Below are 17,942 nucleotides of genomic sequence, written 5' to 3'. Positions count from 1 at the left end.
ACCCCAAAGGGGACTCAGGGTGGATCACATTACACATATAAGGCAAACATTCAATGCCTTAACATAGAACAAAGACAGAGACAAACGCAGGCTCCGAGCTGGCCTCAAACTCATGACCTCTTGGTCAGAGTGATTTGTTGCAGCTGGCTGCAGCTGGCTGCCTACCAGCCTGTTAATGTGTTAATATCACACATTAACAAAAAAAGCAGCTCTCAGGGTACAGCCGCTTAATTCATTTCGATTTAGAATGCTTGTAAATGAGCTTTTATTTTCTTGAAAACATGGGAGTTTATTTTCTTTGTTGTCCTACCACCATATTCCATTAATTCGACATACGGATGAGAGGACAGCAGACGCCCAAGACATCTAGTTTAGCATCATGCTATAGCATGATTTTCATCTTATCATTGTATTTGCTTTGTTCATTATCAACTGTGGCTTTTTTTCAGGAACAGAAGGAAAACAAGAACTGGATTTCTATGCTGAATACAATTCTGGACTTACATAACAAGTCAGCCTGGAGGCAACACTCTGAAATGTTATCCTTGAGTGACCTAGGCAGCAAACTGAAAGAGAGATGGACAAGCACTGGGAGTTGAAGTCCAAAACACCTGGAGGGCAGAAGTTTGCCCATGCCTGACTCAGAAGATACTTGGGTCCGGACTTCTGAGAGACTGGACTTCCTCAGCAGTATACTCCTATTGACTGAAGTTGGAACGGACCTGTTTTAATTGCCCTTCCTGCCGACGTCCCATGTCTCCAAAAAAGAAAAACCACTTTGAAGCAACTGTTGCAACAGCATAGGAATCAGCAGGGAAGAGTCTTCAAAATCTTATCAACACCATTCCACCAGGAGAATCTCTGCTGGATCTCACTCCTTTCCACAAATGGTGCCTTTCAGGTTCTAGATGGGAGGAGCCCCATGGATTCTAGCAAGGAAAAATCAACACAGCACCATGCAGTCACAACACAGAAATAAATTAAAATGAACAGCATTTGCCCAACACACTGACCTCATGCAGTAATCTCTGATCTGCTAAATGCTGTCCATCAGGGTCCTCTATCCAATCCACTATCTCTTTCATTATGCCCCTACCCGCTCTTTCCATGCAGTGAAAAGCTCTTAAACTCAATCAGCAGCTGATCAGAAAAAAAGAACTTTCCATGCAAAATACTAAGGCAGATGCTTTTTACAATGCTTCATTAGTCTCCGGTCTGTTACAAATGTAAGGTAATCTTTTAGACTTCAATCAAATTTGGATTTGGCTCTTGGGGTAAAAAAAGGTTTGTCCATCCCTACTTCAAATGTTGCCATTTGCCTTCTGAATAACTCCTGAAACCTCATAATATTTCTTCTAAGGTTTGCGTCACAAACCAGATTACCAAACATGATAGCTTGAATGGATTTACCACAACTGTTCTGCCATAATTTGTGAAGTGCATCATTTAGGGATTTCAGACATACTGTATATGCAACATGACTGGTTTCTAAGCGTTTGACTCCCTTAACTTACTTTATTACCCAACCAGCTAGGCATACAAAATTTTTAATGCTAAGTCCCTTAGAAAGCCTATTTAGAGATAATCATATTGAAGATAGTAATTCCAAGTTTCCCATCCTTTCATATAGCTAGCAAGAATCATGACTTGGGAAAAGCCATGGGCAAAAGATTAAATTCTACCATTCCCATGTTAGGTGCCTAATCCAGACAATTAACTCACACTTTCAATAACATCTGCAGTTTCTTGACACAGGCTCTGAGAACTCAGCTTGTATTTTATGGTGTCCATAAAATGGTGATCAGCTTCACTACAGCAAATATGTACTAAAGCCATGAACAGTATAAAGAATTGCAAAATTAAATTAAGAGGGATGGAAGTGTAGTTATAAAGATTTACCATTTGCACATACACATTCAGTCCTCTAGATTTGTGGGTTTGACTTTTGCAGAATTGATTACTCAATTGATTTAAAATGTTCTAAAAATCTCTAGGTCTTCCAGCAATGCTCTAAAGACAACATCTAGAAGAGTTTAACTACAGTGTTGCAATGCAGGACCTAGTGATTCCGACAGAGGCTTCTTTTTATACAGTGTTTTCCCACTTTTGTGGCGATCCTGAGGCTCTGATCCCAGTTCATATGGGGGGGGGGGGTATTTTGTGTGTGTGTGTGTGTGTGTGTGTGTAAGGCAGAGGTGAGCAACGACAGCAGACTATTTTCATAACAAAAAAAACAGAATTCCAGTACTACTAAGCTTCATGAATATTCATTATTGTTAAAGCAGGAAGAGTAATAAAATACTTTTAGCCACTCTATAATTTTGATATTCTACACAATTCTATACATGTTTATTCAGAAATAACGTCTCACTAGGTTTTGTTCAGTGCTTATTTTACAGCCTTAATATATTATTTTTATTATAAAACATTTACTCCTTTAACTTAATTAGGTGAATTAATATTTTGCCCTTATACTTCTCAGTACAACTAACATAAAAAGGAGTGAACAAGAGAAGTGTTGGGGGTTAATAATGGGCCTAAAAATTACACAAAGAATGAAATAGTATAGCATAACCTGAACTCAAATTACACTCTTGTGAAGTTTCAAATAGCTCTGGAAGAGACCTCAAAAGAAGGTCAAACAGTTCTCAACACTACCTTGAAACGTCTATCTGATGTACAATTAACTACAGACAGATCTTTTATTTTTAAAACATTTTGGAAAGTATAAAAATAAGTTGTTCTAATGCAATTTTCTTACTGTGAATTTTGAAGCAACATCCATTTAAGAAGCTACACTGATATTCTGAATAGCTCAACTGTAACCAAGTGTTATTTATTGGTGCTTTTTGCTCCTATATCTATAAAGCTAATAAGTCCTCTAGGAAAAAGGAATTTTTTTACAGATTTTTCAGATTTCTTAATCTGAAGCATTTTTAAAAGCATAAAGCAAGCACTAATGACACTACTACAATGGCATTACAGACTATAATCAAACATTATCTATTTATAATACAAAACACTGTCTTCCAATGTTATTAAGCACAATAAATCCAGGACAACTGTGCACATTATTCTGAGATGAGCTGCAAGTGTTTCTATATGAAAATGTATTAGGACAAACTGTATTACTTAGAGCTACATTATCTCCATATGCTGCACTGCTAGTTCTTTGAGAATTAATGAGTCCATAGGTCTCATGGAATTGCACGTATGGCACTGTTTGCTGATCTACTCCCCCTTGCCTTATGACAAGGAACAAAAAAGCCAAAAAGGAAGAGCAAACACAAAGAACCAGAGGGAAACAGAATTCTACACAAAGAATTATGAAATACTTCACCTCAAAAGTTTCTTTATCACATGCTGCACAAGCTACTTTTTTGCTTCACCATCTTAAAGATATCAGTGATTAATTTAACTAGTAACACTTTATTATACTTAACTTATTCTTAATCTTTCTTTAGCCACTTTGAGTCTCCTTTGGGAGAGAGATAGCAGGATATTATTATTATTATTATTATTATTATTATTATTATTATTATTATTATTATTATTATTTTATTATGACACAGCAAACAAGATAGATATGCTGGATTTCATATCACAAAATCACAAGTCGAACACTTCCCAAGTCTCCAAGTCTTCCCAAGCCATTTGTTCTAATGGCTTGCTCCTGGGCTGCAAGGATCAGGCCTTCTGTCTCCTTCTTCAGGGTCCCATTCGTGAGCCATAGCCAGGTCTTCTCCTTATCAGCTTATCATCATTAACATTGTGAATAAGATCAAACCTGACATATTTAATAATAATAATAATAATTAAATATGTCAAGTTTGACCTTATTCACAATGTTAATAATAAAAAAACTAAACTTATTTTCCATTCCATAAGCCAATATACTTTTAATAGCTGTTTCTTTTACTTTCAGGAAAAACTGGCGTTGCCTTTTAGAGGCAACTACCAAAGCTTACAGTTCAGCTATTATGTTGGGAAGGATGAGACAAACAATTACTATTACAGAAATTGTTTACAAACACAGATCAAAGACACTGCCAACAATTGGGTTTTGTATTTTGCAGTTTCTACAACACACCATTATGGTGCCAAAACACAAGATGAACAATCCTTGCTGTTTCCACCCAAACCTTGTTTTAGCTAACGGCACATAGCAAGTACTTCAGAGCTCCCCAAACAATACAGGGCTTCTTCGGCTGTTTGCCTCCGCGCCATCCCTGAATGCCTGAAAGTGGAAATGGGACAACTTATAGCTCCAGTGTTATACTTTCATATGTTTAGTGATGGTCTGAAGGGAAGAGCTGTATATGCACGCTCCCAGAAATGTTGATTTCTCCAAACCAATTAGAACAGCAATATCCTAGGCAGGAGAAGGATCAATATGCACAGCTCTGCTCTTCATCTCGTATTACTTAAAAGATGTTCACAGAGATACAGCTAAAGCTGTAATTAGGGAACAGTAATTTCAAGCAGACTGTGACTTCAATAAGATTCAAGAAATGCTTTCAGGGTTTGGCCTGGAATAGGGAGGGTTTGGCCTGGAATGACCAGGAATCCAGGAAAATTGACACTCCCCCAAAGTCCAGGAAATGACATCCAAGACCTTCTTGGAATAATGATGGAAACGTGACGGTGCCACTGTGGTGTAACATTGGCCTCTTATTTCAACACCTGAGAAAGAAAGTGATAAATATACAAGTGTAGGAGGTGAAATATGAACACTGATCAAGGATAAAATTTACAAAATTAAGTTGAGAGATTGGTAGATGCACAGAGACAGCAAGAAATAACACTGTGGAGCTGAGTAGTCTAGAACAGCTCATTTTTTCCTTTATGTGGTTTAGTATATTGCAGCAACCTGCTGACCCAGAAGACGACTTCTCTGCATTATACTAGCTTGCCATATATTTTGCTTCCTTAAATGAAAAAATCCCATTCAAATCATTACAGAAAATGGAAGTTGTGAAGGATATTCAGACAATGGTGCAGATTTAAAATAGAAGAGGTGTTCATGTAATTGTAATGGTGTGCAAAAAAGATGCATTGAATACTGCATTCACAAAAGCCAAAACAGTCACACCATAGTATATTTTCTGCTGTGAAGATTTTTCTATTAAGTATTGGGGGGAAAGAAAAAAAAACTCTGGTGAAAGCCTCAGATACAAGAAATTAGAGGAACCACAAAACAATATCATTGCCACAAACCTCTTATCATTTTTTTACCAAAACAAAATCTGATGACAATAGCTGAAGCAAGACAGGTTTCCCACTATATTTCTCAAGTTAAGAATGTACAAACAAAATGCTTCCCAAAATAATAATTGATTCTGAAGTTACAAAACAGAAATTCTCTGTGACTAGACAAAAAAGCAATCTGTATAGCATAAATATTGAAAACCACTAGGGGGAAGTCCCAATTGGGTCTGACAGCTCCAACAAGTGATGATTCTTCCCATTATCTCTATACTATGTTTTCTTGATGAAAAGAGAATTTAAAATGACTGGTATGACACCTTTTTTCAATGATAAGTTAACTGAGGCAACTCCAACTCAGATCTCCATTATTCTACAAGAAAAAAACAATCTATGTGCTAACAGTCTCTCATCTGATGTGGCTAATATGTTTCATAAGTTTTGGAAAGCATGAGTAAGCGCACTGAAATGTAAAACACTTTTGTAACCCACCATGTTGAACTGGGATGCAAATGCCATACAATCCACAGTTGTCTCAAACATTGAATGAAGATTTTGAGTTATTAATGTAGAAATGCTTATCTCCAACGTATATGATGAGTTCATCTTTTTTGGCCCAAAGATCAAAAAAAGTGCCGGGGGTGGAAGAAGGGAAGGAAGAGATGAGAAAGATGAGAAATGATTTTTGTGAATTCAGACAGATAAAGTGAGGGGGGGGGGAAGAAATTTGATCTTAATTTGAAAAAAATCTAAGAATTTCCTCAACCAGAGTTGGCAAATCTGGCTAGAGGAAAGTGTATTAAAAGTAGATTTTATATCTTGAAAAGTAATTTCTTAAACAAAATTTGGAATATAGGCTATCTGCCTCTTAGCTGAATCAGAACAAGGAAAGTGTGTGTGGCTGATGGTTCTGCTGAACCTCTCAGAGGGTTTTGATACCATCAACCACGGTATCTTTCAGTGTCACCTTGCTGGGATATGACTTGTAGGAATGTTTGACAGTGACTTCATTCTTTCATGGAGAAAAAAAAACCCCATAAGGTGATTCCCGTCAGACCTCTTGGGCACTGAGGGAAGTTCTATTCCTCATGCTATTTAATATATACACAAATTACCCAGCTCTATTCACCCTTTTCCACCTTGTTCCAAGAAAACTGACTTGGTTCTAAACCACTGTCTGTCATCTGTAATGGGTTGAATGAGGGCCAACAAACCAAAATATAATCCAGACTCCTGGTTATTCAAAAAGCAGTCTGTGTGGATAGGGTTACATGCCCCTTGAAGAGACAGGTGTGCTGTTTGTGTGAACTCCTGGATTACACCCTTAACCTGGAACCTCTTGTTTCAGAAATGGCCAGGAATGTATTTGCATACTTAAGGCTTGTGCATCAGCCATGCCCATTCCTTGAAACATCAGATCTGGCCACAGTTACACACCTTGAGATACATCCCATTTAAATTACTGTAACTTGTTCAACATGGGGCTGCCTTTAAAGAGTGTTCAAAGAACCGCAGTCAGATTGCTAGGTGGGGCTGGCTACAGGAAGCATACAACTTCCTTAGTGCAACAGCTCCACTCAAAGCCAGTTCATTTCCATGATCATTAAAAACAGCTGGTTACGACCTGTGAAGCTTTGTATGTCTTATTACACGTTATCTGAAGGACCCCACTCTCCCATAAAACCTACCCATGTTTTGAGATCTTCTGGATCTTCTCTTTGTCCTCCCTTCATTGCAGACACACCCTGATAAGAACACAAAAGAGGGCTTTCTCTGTGTCTGTTCCCAGATTCTGAAAGCCCCTTCCTAGAAAAGCTGGACTGGCAGCCACCTTAATATCGTTCTGCAGACAGGTGAAGATCCTCTTGTTCCATCAAGTTGGATAATTGTTAAGGTGGAAATAGGCCTTGCATAACATGCTGAATTACTGCCTTTTTAATGGTTTCTGTTTTTAATTTTTTGATAGTTTAATTGCTTTTCAACTTGTGTACATAGTTTTAACTATGTTTGTTTTAACTGCTGAAAGCTGCCTTGACTACTGAACCAGGAGAATTTTTTAAAAAGAAATAATTGTTCATTTGCATGTTGAGTCATCCCAGCCTTTCAATCTGCCCTGGTCAAACATTTCAGAAGTGTATTTTCACAGGATTTTTTAAACAAAGCAATTAACCCCTTTACAAAAGATTGCGTAACTGTGCTCACCAACAGTCAGCATCTGAGTTCGTAATAAGATCTATGTAGTTGCAGCATGTAAACATTAAAGTCTTTAAAACATATTCAATGTCCTGAAAATGATTCTTCCTCCTACCGTTCCAGACAAGGAAGAGACCTTTTATTTATTAAAGACTTGTGTTCTTAATCAATGAAGCAAGCATAGTACTAAAGCTCAACAACATGTTTTAAGTTGAAATTACCACAGGGCTGCAAATGGCAAGGAAATAAAGCAATGCTTCCAGCTCAGTTCCACAAAGAATCAATAACTACCAGCCTATTTCAAGAGTGTTGCTGTAGTGTTCTTGTTAATTTGGAGACAACACAGTGAGCCTGCTGATAAAATTTTAATCAGATGCTGCATTTAACTCAGCTAGGTATCAACCAATAGTAGTTGTTTCTCTCGTGTTTAATCTAAACAGTTCTGTTTTTAACAGGAAGTGCCCAACACACTCATGAAACTGAGGATTCATCCAGATTAGATTATGGATAGTAAAGGATAACATGCATTATGCAGTCATGGCTCAACCACTCTGAAGGGAATGGGTATGCAATATATTTGCATAAAGTAAAATTAAAGGTTTTCCCCAACATTAGGTCTAGTTGTGTCCGACTCTGAAGGTTGGTGCTCATCTCCATTTCTAAGCCAAAGAGCTGGTGTTGTCCGTAGACACCTCTAATGTCACGTGGCCAGCATGACTGCATGGAGTGCAGTACCTATTGATCTACTCACATTTGCATGTTTTTGAACTGCTAGGTTGGCAGAAGCTGGGGCTAACAGCGGGAGCTCACCCCACTGCCCACATTCGAACCACCGACCTTTTGGTCAGCAAATTCACCAGCTCAGCGGTTTAATCCACTGCACCACCGGGGGCTCTTGCATATATCACAAACAAATCTACAGAAATGTATCTGTCATTCACTTGTATCAACTGGTAACTAGAAGACAAAACAAAGTAACTGTGTGTCTCACTGAAACCAGGACTTGAAATACAACAAACAGATAAAGATGAAGCCTCAATATGTATACTTTCCCCAGAAAATTTCCTTGTTTTTAAAATGAGTACCATTCTGTTTACAAACAAAACAACACAGAATCTTGGATTGTTCTATCCCAGAATGGAGGGGAATGTTGTGATTTAAACACTGTTCATCTCAATGTTCCCTGCTTTTAGCAGAGCTAAAATATCAGGAAAGGGGCAACATTAACCCCTCTTTTCAATGGAAGTAAGAATTACTACCCACATCTGCATGGAACAGAGCATTTTCATCTATTTCTGTGCAACGAGTCAAATGCTGTCCGTTCACAACTAATCTGATAACTTCAGAGAAGAGATTTCTTCTAACCACTTGCTTCTTATGTTATATAACTGCTCTAATGAGCTCTGAAGAACACTGAAAATGTTATTGGAAAAGAAGCTCTGTCATTCCTCTGAAATCACTGCATTCTTACAAATAAAAATATTTACTGGAATTATAACCAGTCATAAAAGGAGATAGAAAGGTAGATTTTTTCCCATTCCCATTAGGTTTTGGCTGATGTAGCCATGGTGAGCTCATGATAATGAAATCAATTCTTTCCTCTATGTAACACAGAGACAAAGTGAAGAAGCCTTCTCCACCAAGGATGAGAGTTTGCACAATGTACCATACTTCTTCCATTTCCACCTCTTGCAAAATCCCAATAGGAATGGAAACTGAACTGCTTCCTTTTTCATGTACAGGCAGTCCTCCATATATATATGGAGTTATAATAAATAAAAATGTATGTGTTCTGACTTACAAACAAATTGAACTTAAGAACAAACCTACAGAACCTATTTGGTTCGTAACTTGAGGACTGCCTGTATTGGTCAGAGGACAAAAGAAATACAGCCCTGACCCTTTCCCATTGGGTTTTTCAGAAAACCACCTTGTGAAGAAACCTGGAAACAAGAGTCAAAAATCACATTTCTTTGCACATCCCTCAAAACTCAAGAAAATAAGAATGCAATGGACATAACAACTAATGGGTTTGGTTCATAAACCATACCGCTGCTTGTAGATATAGCAGTTTTTATAAATAAAATATGTATTGTTTCAATAATCAAAATACTTTGTAATGCATTTTATACCTTGTAAGGTAACAGTATTGAACAACAACACTAATAATTATCTTTAAAATTTTATGAGTGAACTTTATATCCCGCCACCATCTCCCCAAAGGGACTGAGGGTGGCTTACAAATGCACTCCAGGGTGCAACATATATCTATATATATAAATGAGTGATGGAATCCCGGCACTGAGCAAAACAACACAACTAAACACCCCTCAACCTCAAAATTTCACAACACAATCCATCATCCACGCCTCGAGGTTGAAACAACAAAAGATCACGTCACGCACCTCCACAGGGCCTGAAAACCACAAAAACCCACAACGCACCATGTGCGCTCGCGCAAAAACTGACTCCTCGCGCTTCCCACCATTTCGCCCAATTCACTCACCCAACCCCTTTGACTACGGAAGCCACTGACGCCATCTTTCCCCAATTCCCACCACGGATGCTCCTACACACTCTCATCTTCCCTCCCACGTGGGAAACCCAGACACCAGCTCTCGCCTTCCCTTCACAGCTTTCCCCCTCCTTCCCCCCCCCCCCACAACCCCAAGTTCAAAACAGATGAGGATTACCTGCTTTAATAATCTGGATTATATGGCAGTGTAGACATATATATTCCAGTTCAAAACAGATAATGAATATTACCTGCTTTGATAATCTGTATTATATGGCAGTGTAGACTCATATAATCCAGTTCAAAACAGATAATGAATATTACCTGCTTTGATAATCTGGATTATATGGCAGTGTAGACTCATATAACCCAGTTCAAAACAGATGATTACCTGCTTTAATAATCAGGATTATATGGCAGTGTAGACATATACATTCCAGTTCAAAACAGATAATGAATATTACCTGCTTTGATAATCTGGATTATATGGCAGTGTAGACTCATATAATCCCATTCAAAACAGATGAGGATTACCTCACAGCAAAAATAAAACCTAATGTAGATTGCCCAACACCACCAAAACAGCCACAGCAACGCGTGGCCGGGCACAGCTAGTATAACATAAAACGGTACATGAGTATAAAATGATATAACAACCACTATCAACACATATAATTTAAAATAAAAATAGAACAATTTTTAAACCACAGAACATCTATAGCTAAAACTACCTGCTCAATAAAAGGACTGAAATTCAACATTACTGCATTATTTTAGACTAAATTTTTATTCATTTGAAATATTTATACCACGCCAACGCAATTTCTTTATGCAGATTGGAATATATTTCTAATGTACTAAAAGCAAACGATCAAAATATTAGTCTCTTCCATTGTGTGGGTTTCTTTTCATCTCAGCAGCTGTATCTTGCTACTTCTGGCAGCAAATAAAAGACATATTGAGAAGCAGAATCCTTTAAATCCAGCACTTTTAAAAAAGAAAATGCTTTATTTTCCAACATGTAGTGTTCTCAAGTCTGTATTGAACAGAACATATATTTCTTCCTTTAACAACATCAGTTTATTTGTTCTCAAAAATATTCACATAGATTTACAATTGCAGCAAATGCACAAATGGTCTTTGTCATGTCATCTTCCTCATGGAAGCCCTTCTATTCTCCAAAAGCACTTGTAGACAGCTCAGAAAAATGGAAGACAGGAGTTGGGGAGGCAATAACAGGGGGACATTTTCCAGAATTGGCTTGGACAGGGCAATATCTCAAAAGTATAATTCAATTACACTATCTATGTCAATACAACCTACAGTCTTTAGTATATGTTTCATCCTGTGGCTCATTAGTAGATTGGCAGAGCTAGTACCTAGGAATATAGTAGTAGTCTGTTTGCCCCCATTTACACTGCCATATAATCCAGTTTCTGAATGCAGATTATCTCCTTTAAACTGGGTTACATGGCAGTGTAGACTCATATAATCAAGTTTAAATTAAATAATCTGCATTCAGAAACAGGATTATATGGTCAGTGTAGATGAGTCCTTTGTAAGCATGCTCATGAGAACCTATCTATAGAACATTATGCACTGGAAGCCTTCAACTTGTATTTATGCTAAACATGCTGCCATCAGAAAAGCACTTAAGTAATTGTTTATCATAGAAGGCATCAGATTTTTAACGCAATCATCCCATACACCAGTATATAGTAATGCCTCCACAATTTCTGGGGTTAAGGCACCGGAACCCTGTGAAAGTGGAAAAAGTAGTTTTTTGTAGACTGAATAAACCTTTAGGTCCCCCCAGCACAACCCTATGGTCAACTTCTGGCAGAGGTTGACCATAAAGTCACAATGGAGATGTAGAGATTCTTAGAGAGAACATATTAGGCGAATTAGATAATAACCACATCCATAAACGTGTAGAGGGAGGGACAAATCTATTCATATGTCAGGCAGCAATGTCCTTTTCTTGGGGGAGTGAAAAGTCTGACAACGTTGGAGTGAAGTCTGTACAGCCTAGTTGTGCTCAATTTAAATCTTTAGAAAAGCAGAGTTTAACCCTGATTGATGTTTTACACTCATTTTTGCTCTATACTGGCAGTTAATGTCATTGCTTTATTTTAAAATAACTAGCATCTGAGAGACTTTTCTCAAGCATAAATAGATATATTATATAGGCATCCTGAGTTTAGTATACTGGTTTTTAATCCATCTCTAACAATCATCATATAAGATAAATTCACAAATAACAATGGCTGTTAAGCCATTATGTAAAAAATCAACTAGACAAAGCCATAGCCAAAGCCAAGAGGAATGTAAAACATGCTGACTTCATCTTTGAAACATTTAATGTGTGTAAGCTGGTTTCTTGGCAGGGTTTTCAAAGCTATTCCATTAATAGCAGCAAAATTGCCTAGCTTTTTCCTATATCAACAAGAAACAGACAATCTCGAGGAAACTAGATGAGAAGGCAAGCCTTGATGTTACCAATAAAAAAAACTTTAGAAAGCTAAAGTTTTCTCGATGGGTTTGTTTTTCCATCTTTTATATGCAGGATTGAATTTGCATCTTTATTTTTTTAAAACAAATTAATTGGTATATAACTAAAAGAAAAATCTCAATTGAGTAATGCCAACAGCTGAGTCTACCTATCCTAATGAAATTCTATTCAGAAAGTGATATTTCTCCTCTTTTCCTCAATCATCTTCCAGTCAAAGCAAGAAAGGACAGGTTGCTTACCTGTAACCATGTTTCTTCGAGTGTACTCTGTGAATTCACACTAATGGAGAGGCTGCGCCTGCGCAGGTCCCAACGGAAACTCTTCCCAAGCTGAAGTTTAAATTTTGGCGGTAGCCACGCCCCTCCGTCCCCGGAGGGCATATAAGGCAGCCCTCGGCGTGTCCTCCTCAGTTCCTACGCCGCTAAGGCAACGAGAAAGGAAGAGGGTTTGCCAGAGGGGAAGGAAGGGCGGGCTTGTGTGAATTCACAGAGTACACTCGAAGAAACATGGTTACAGGTAAGCAACCTGTCCTTTTTCTTCGTGTACTCTGTGAATGCACACTAATGGAGACTAGCAAGCTTAAGTCTCGGAGGCGGGCTAAGCAAACCCTGACAACGAGAAACTGTCCAAACATATGTTTATTAGACATGAAAAACATGAAAAAACATGAAAAAACCATGGTCCGAGGACCCAATAAGGCATTGCATCAATACACACCAAATACCGAGAACAGTCCGGTAAGGCATGATATAACCCTTGTAAGAGCACATGTGTAGGCAGGAACATCATTCTCCAAGGGAGAAGGTAGTAACAAATAAGGCACAAACTGTCAGAGAACAGTGCAAACATGTATCGAACAGGAGAAACAATAAAGAGAGTCACATGAGAAAAAAGGTAGCCACAGAGAAGTCATAAGAGCAGAAGGTTTAGGACAAGCATGAAGATAAAACTGCTCTAGCAAAGGCTGAGTCCTTCAAAGTCCTTTGGTCTACCCTATAGTGAGACACAAATGTAAGGGGGTTGGACCAGATTGCTGCCCTGCAAATAGAGTCCAGTGGAATGCCCCTTAGAAAGGCAGTCGACGTGGAGAGACCTCTCGTCGAACGCGGGCGAACCGACGGGGGGGGAGGTCGTTTGGCTAGTTCATAGGCCAGTTCAATGGCCTGGGCAATCCAATGGGACAGTCTCTGTGAAGAAATGGGATTGCCCAGTTTATCCGGAGCATGGGCCACAAAGAGTTTTGGGGTCTTTCGAATGTCCTTAGTACGGTCCCGGTAGAAAAGAAGTGCTCTACGCACATCAAGGAGGTGCAGTCTCCGCTCAAGGGAAGACGAGGGGTCGGGGAAGAAGGCGGGAAGGACAATGTCCTGGTTAAGGTGAAAGGCCGAGACCACCTTGGGGAGGAAGGTGATGTCCGGACGGAGAACGGCGCGGTCGTGATGAAAACGGAGGTAGGGTTCATCAACCCGAAGGGCCGCCAGCTCCGAGGGTCTGCGCGCTGAGGTTATGGCCACCAAGAAGGCAACTTTCCAAGAAAGGAGACGTAGGTCGGTCGAGGCCAAAGGTTCGAAAGGAGAAGCAGTGAGCTGGGAAAGGACAAGCTCGAGGTTCCACCCTGGGGTAGGAGGTTGGGCTGGTGGGCAGATGTTGTTGTATCCTTTCAAGAAGGTCTTGACGAGGTGATCGGAGAACAATGATGGTCTACCATGTTGTTGAAAGCACCAGGATAGAGCGGCCAGGTAAGATTTCATAGAGGCAAGAGAAAGTTTTTGTTCTGCTAGAGACATAAGGAAGTCCAGCACAATCGGTACCGAGGTTGGGAAAGCAGTGATTCCTCGGGAGCGAAGAAAGGAACGAAAGCGAGAGACTTTATAAGTGTAGGCCCTGGTTGTAGCCGGCTTGTGAGCTGCGCGGAGGACCTCTTGTAAGTTCTGCGGGAGGGAGGTCAGGCGAGAATCCTCCAAGCAGTGAGATGTAGAGAGGGGAGATCCGGATGCAGAATCTGGCCGTTTTCTCTGGATAAGAGGTGTGGTAGGAGAGGCAGAGTGAAGAAGGTCGCCTTGGAAAGACGAAGAAGAGCCGGGAACCACGGCTGACGAGGCCAGGCTGGCGCTATCAGGATCGCCGACATCGGTACCGACCGGAGCTTCTGCAGGACCTTCGGTATCAGAGGAAAGGGCGGAAAGAGATAGATCGGTTCCGCCGACCAGTCCAGAAGGAAGGCGTCTCCCAGGCAGCCTGGAGAGGAGGACGGGAGAAGTCTTGCCCCGTATCGAGGCAGCTGAGCGTTCTGGGGAGAAGCGAAGAGGTCTAGGGTGGGGAAACCCCATTTGAGAAAGAGAGAAAGAAGAGTCTCGGGGTCGAGCATCCACTCGTGGGAGGAAGTCGTCATTCTGCTGAGGGCGTCTGCCAAGTTGTTCTGGATCCCGGGAAGGTGAGTCGCCGAGATTTGGATGCTGCGGGCTATGCACCAATGCCACAGCTGGGAGGAGAGAAGCATCAGCTTCCTTGAGCCCGTGCCGCCCTGTTTGTTGATGTAGAATACTGCTACTGTGTTGTCTGACTGTACGAGGACAGATCTTTGGGAGATCAGGCGGGAGAAGGCTTTCAGAGCCTTGAAGATAGCAAGGAGTTCGAGAAAGTTTATGTGATTGGCCTTCTCGGAGGGAGACCAGAGGCCCCGAACAGTGAGGCCCTTCATGTGGGCTCCCCAGCCGAAATTGGATGAGTCTGTGGTTATGGTGATCGAGGGAGGAACCGAGTGAAACGGAAGACCCCTGCAGACGTTGGAGAGGGACTTCCACCAGAGAAGCGACCGACGAACATGAGGCGGGACCGAGAGAAACCTCGAGTTGGGGTGGCGAAATGGCTTGAAAACATCTATGAACCACCTCTGCAGGGACCGGAGACGGAGCCTGGCGAACGGGGTCGTGAGGACTGTGGAGGCCATGTGGCCCAGCAGTATTTGGATGGATCGAGCCCGAACCCTTCGGTGGGTCTCGCAGAAGATGATTTGATGACGGAGAGCTAGAAACCTGTCGAGCGGGAGCGAGACAGTCTGAGCGATTGAGTCGAACAGGGCGCCGATGAAGCGGATTTTGTTCGACGGGTTGAGGTGAGATTTGTCGTGGTTTAGCTGGAGACCGAGAGAATCTAGAAGAGAGAGGGTGTAGTCGACGTGTCGACGGAGTAGGACAGGGTCGGATTCGACCAGAAGCCAGTCGTCTAGATAGGGAAAAACTGTGATCCCTTGGAGCCGGAGGTGGGCAGCCACGACAGCGACGACTTTGGTAAAGACCCTTGGGGCGGTAGCGAGGCCAAAGGGTAAAACGGTGAACTGGTAGGTTTGGTCGAGGACCTTGAAAGAGAGGAAGCGCCTGTGGTTTTCTCGAATCGCCACGTGGAAATAGGCGTCTCGGAGGTCTATAGACACGAAGTAGTCTCCGCGGTGAAGCATCGGGAGGATGGAGGCGATGGAGACCATCCTGAACTTGGTTGGGCGTATGAAGACATTGAGCATGCGTAAGTCTAGAATTGGGCGGAGGCCCCCACCCCTCTTCGGGACCGTAAAGTACCTGGAGAAGAAGCTTTGAGGGTCCTGTGCCGATGGAGAAGGCCGAATAGCCCCTTTGGCGAGGAGGGTGTCGACCTCTGCGAGAATTTCTTGAGAGGGGTTGGAGAGAAGGACCTGACCGGTGGGAGGGAGTTCCTCGAATTCTAAGGCATAGCCTTCTTGGACAATTTTTAGAACCCAGGCATCTGAAGTAATAGATTTCCACCGGTGAAAGAAGGGAGCCAGGCGGTCTATAAAGAGACCATGAGGTTGATTTGGTGGAGGAGAGGGGTGCGGAGGAATGGGAACGACATCGGTACCGGAGAAAGAGTCTTTGGAAGGAGAGATGGCGTCAGGAACGCCGGATAGGTTGACCAGCGGTGGGGGTGACCCGGCCGCGTTGTCTTTGAGGTTGCGCGGCCCGACGGGGCTGTTGGCGATTTTGGTTGTTCGATACCGAGGGACGTCTGAAAGATTGCTGGCGGTAAGAAGGAGGCGGGAAGCGTCGGAAGCGTTGAGGAAACCACTTGGTGCGGTGAGCCTGGGGTTGATCGCCGCATTTAGTGGCTAGAACTTTAAAGTCATGGTTGGTTTTAAGCTTGTCGTCGGTGCCAGTGTTAAAGAGGCCCATGGCGTCGAAGGGGAGGTCCTCGATGACCTGCCTCGAGGAAGAAGATAAGCCGGAAGATCTCAGCCAGGCGTGGCGGCGAATGGCAATGGCGTGGGCGATCATCTTGCCGGCCGTGTCGCCCGTATGCTTAGCCATCTGGATTTGATGATGCGCTAACGAATCGGCCTCTTGCTGGAGGGTGGACATGACCGACCGGTCTTCGTCGGACAACTTCGCGAAGAAGGGCTGAGCTTTTTCCCAGAGGATCTTCTGGTATGCCCCCATACAGGCCCCATAGTTCGCCATTCTACAAAGTAGAAGGGCTCCGGAGTAGAGCTTTCTGCCGACCGCGTCGAACCTTTTACCCTCTCTGTCTGCAGGGGTGGTGGATTCACGACCGGAGGACTGAGAAGCTTTAACGACCATGGAATTCGGGTCGGGGTGGTGTTTAAGCCATTCTAAGGTGTCGTCATCCGTACGATACCAAGACTCGATTCTCTTCGAGGTAGGAGGGATCGAGGAGGGGGTCTTCCACGAAGATTGGATAACATCGAGGAGATAAGGTAAGAACGGCAACAGCGTGGCTGGAGGGGCCTGGGCTTGGACCCGTTTGAAAACCGGGTCAGTTACTGCTTTGGAAGTCTGTTTAATTTCTAGACCCAGGGCATCAGCCATTCTAATCATTTGTTCGGAGAAAGCCCGAATGTTGTCGGTAGGCGAAGGGGGATCCACCTCATAGGCATCATGGGGAGGAGAAAGATCGAGGCCTAAGGATACCACCGAGGCCGAGAGAGCAGAATCCGGGCGATCAATCTCTATCTCATCGTCCCCAGCCCCTTGGGGGGACTGGGGGGGAGATGACAACGCAGTCTCTGGTGGCGGCACCGCCTCAAGAGCAGGAGCTATCTGCAGCCGAGTTTGTTTGGAGGCCGAAGCCTGGACCGCTCGAGCCAGGCGAGTGGTTTGTCTATCCCGTTCCGGTGTCGAGGTCAGGGGAAAAAGCTGCTGACGAGAAGAACGATGAGAAGCAGCGGGTCGAGGAGATGGGACCCTGACCACTGTCTGAGTGGAGTGGTGGGGTGAGTCCTGTAACTCGCCGTCCGAGAGTTGGTGAGGAGAAGGCTGGCGAGGTCGCTGAGCGGGAGCGATCGGAGAAGACCTTCTAGAAGAAGTTGCCGAAGAAAGGACATCCATCTTGGAGGAGGCAGAAGAGGAAGAGCGTTGGGTTGCCCTCTTCTTAGCGAGCGGTTGTTTTGATGGAACCCTCAGGGATTTACCCGGTGTGGGAGGGATCATAGCTGAGTCGGATTGGGTCCGACGAGCTTCCTCATGAGCCCTTTTAAAGGCGATCTTC

At 42.4% G+C, this 17,942-nt stretch overlaps 1 protein-coding gene across 1 annotated transcript in view; it reads right to left on the bottom strand.

The window, feature by feature from the left end:
• Positions 1–17,942, bottom strand: part of inpp5f (inositol polyphosphate-5-phosphatase F) — a 62,641-nt gene that overhangs the window by 26,626 nt on the left and 18,073 nt on the right. The window lies entirely within an intron of this gene.

This window comes from Anolis carolinensis, chromosome 3, assembly GCF_035594765.1.
Source record: "Anolis carolinensis isolate JA03-04 chromosome 3, rAnoCar3.1.pri, whole genome shotgun sequence".
NCBI classification, from domain to species: Eukaryota; Metazoa; Chordata; class Lepidosauria; order Squamata; family Dactyloidae; genus Anolis; species Anolis carolinensis.
Note: the sequence above shows the minus strand (reverse complement) of the source record. Positions and strands in the feature narration are given on the sequence as shown.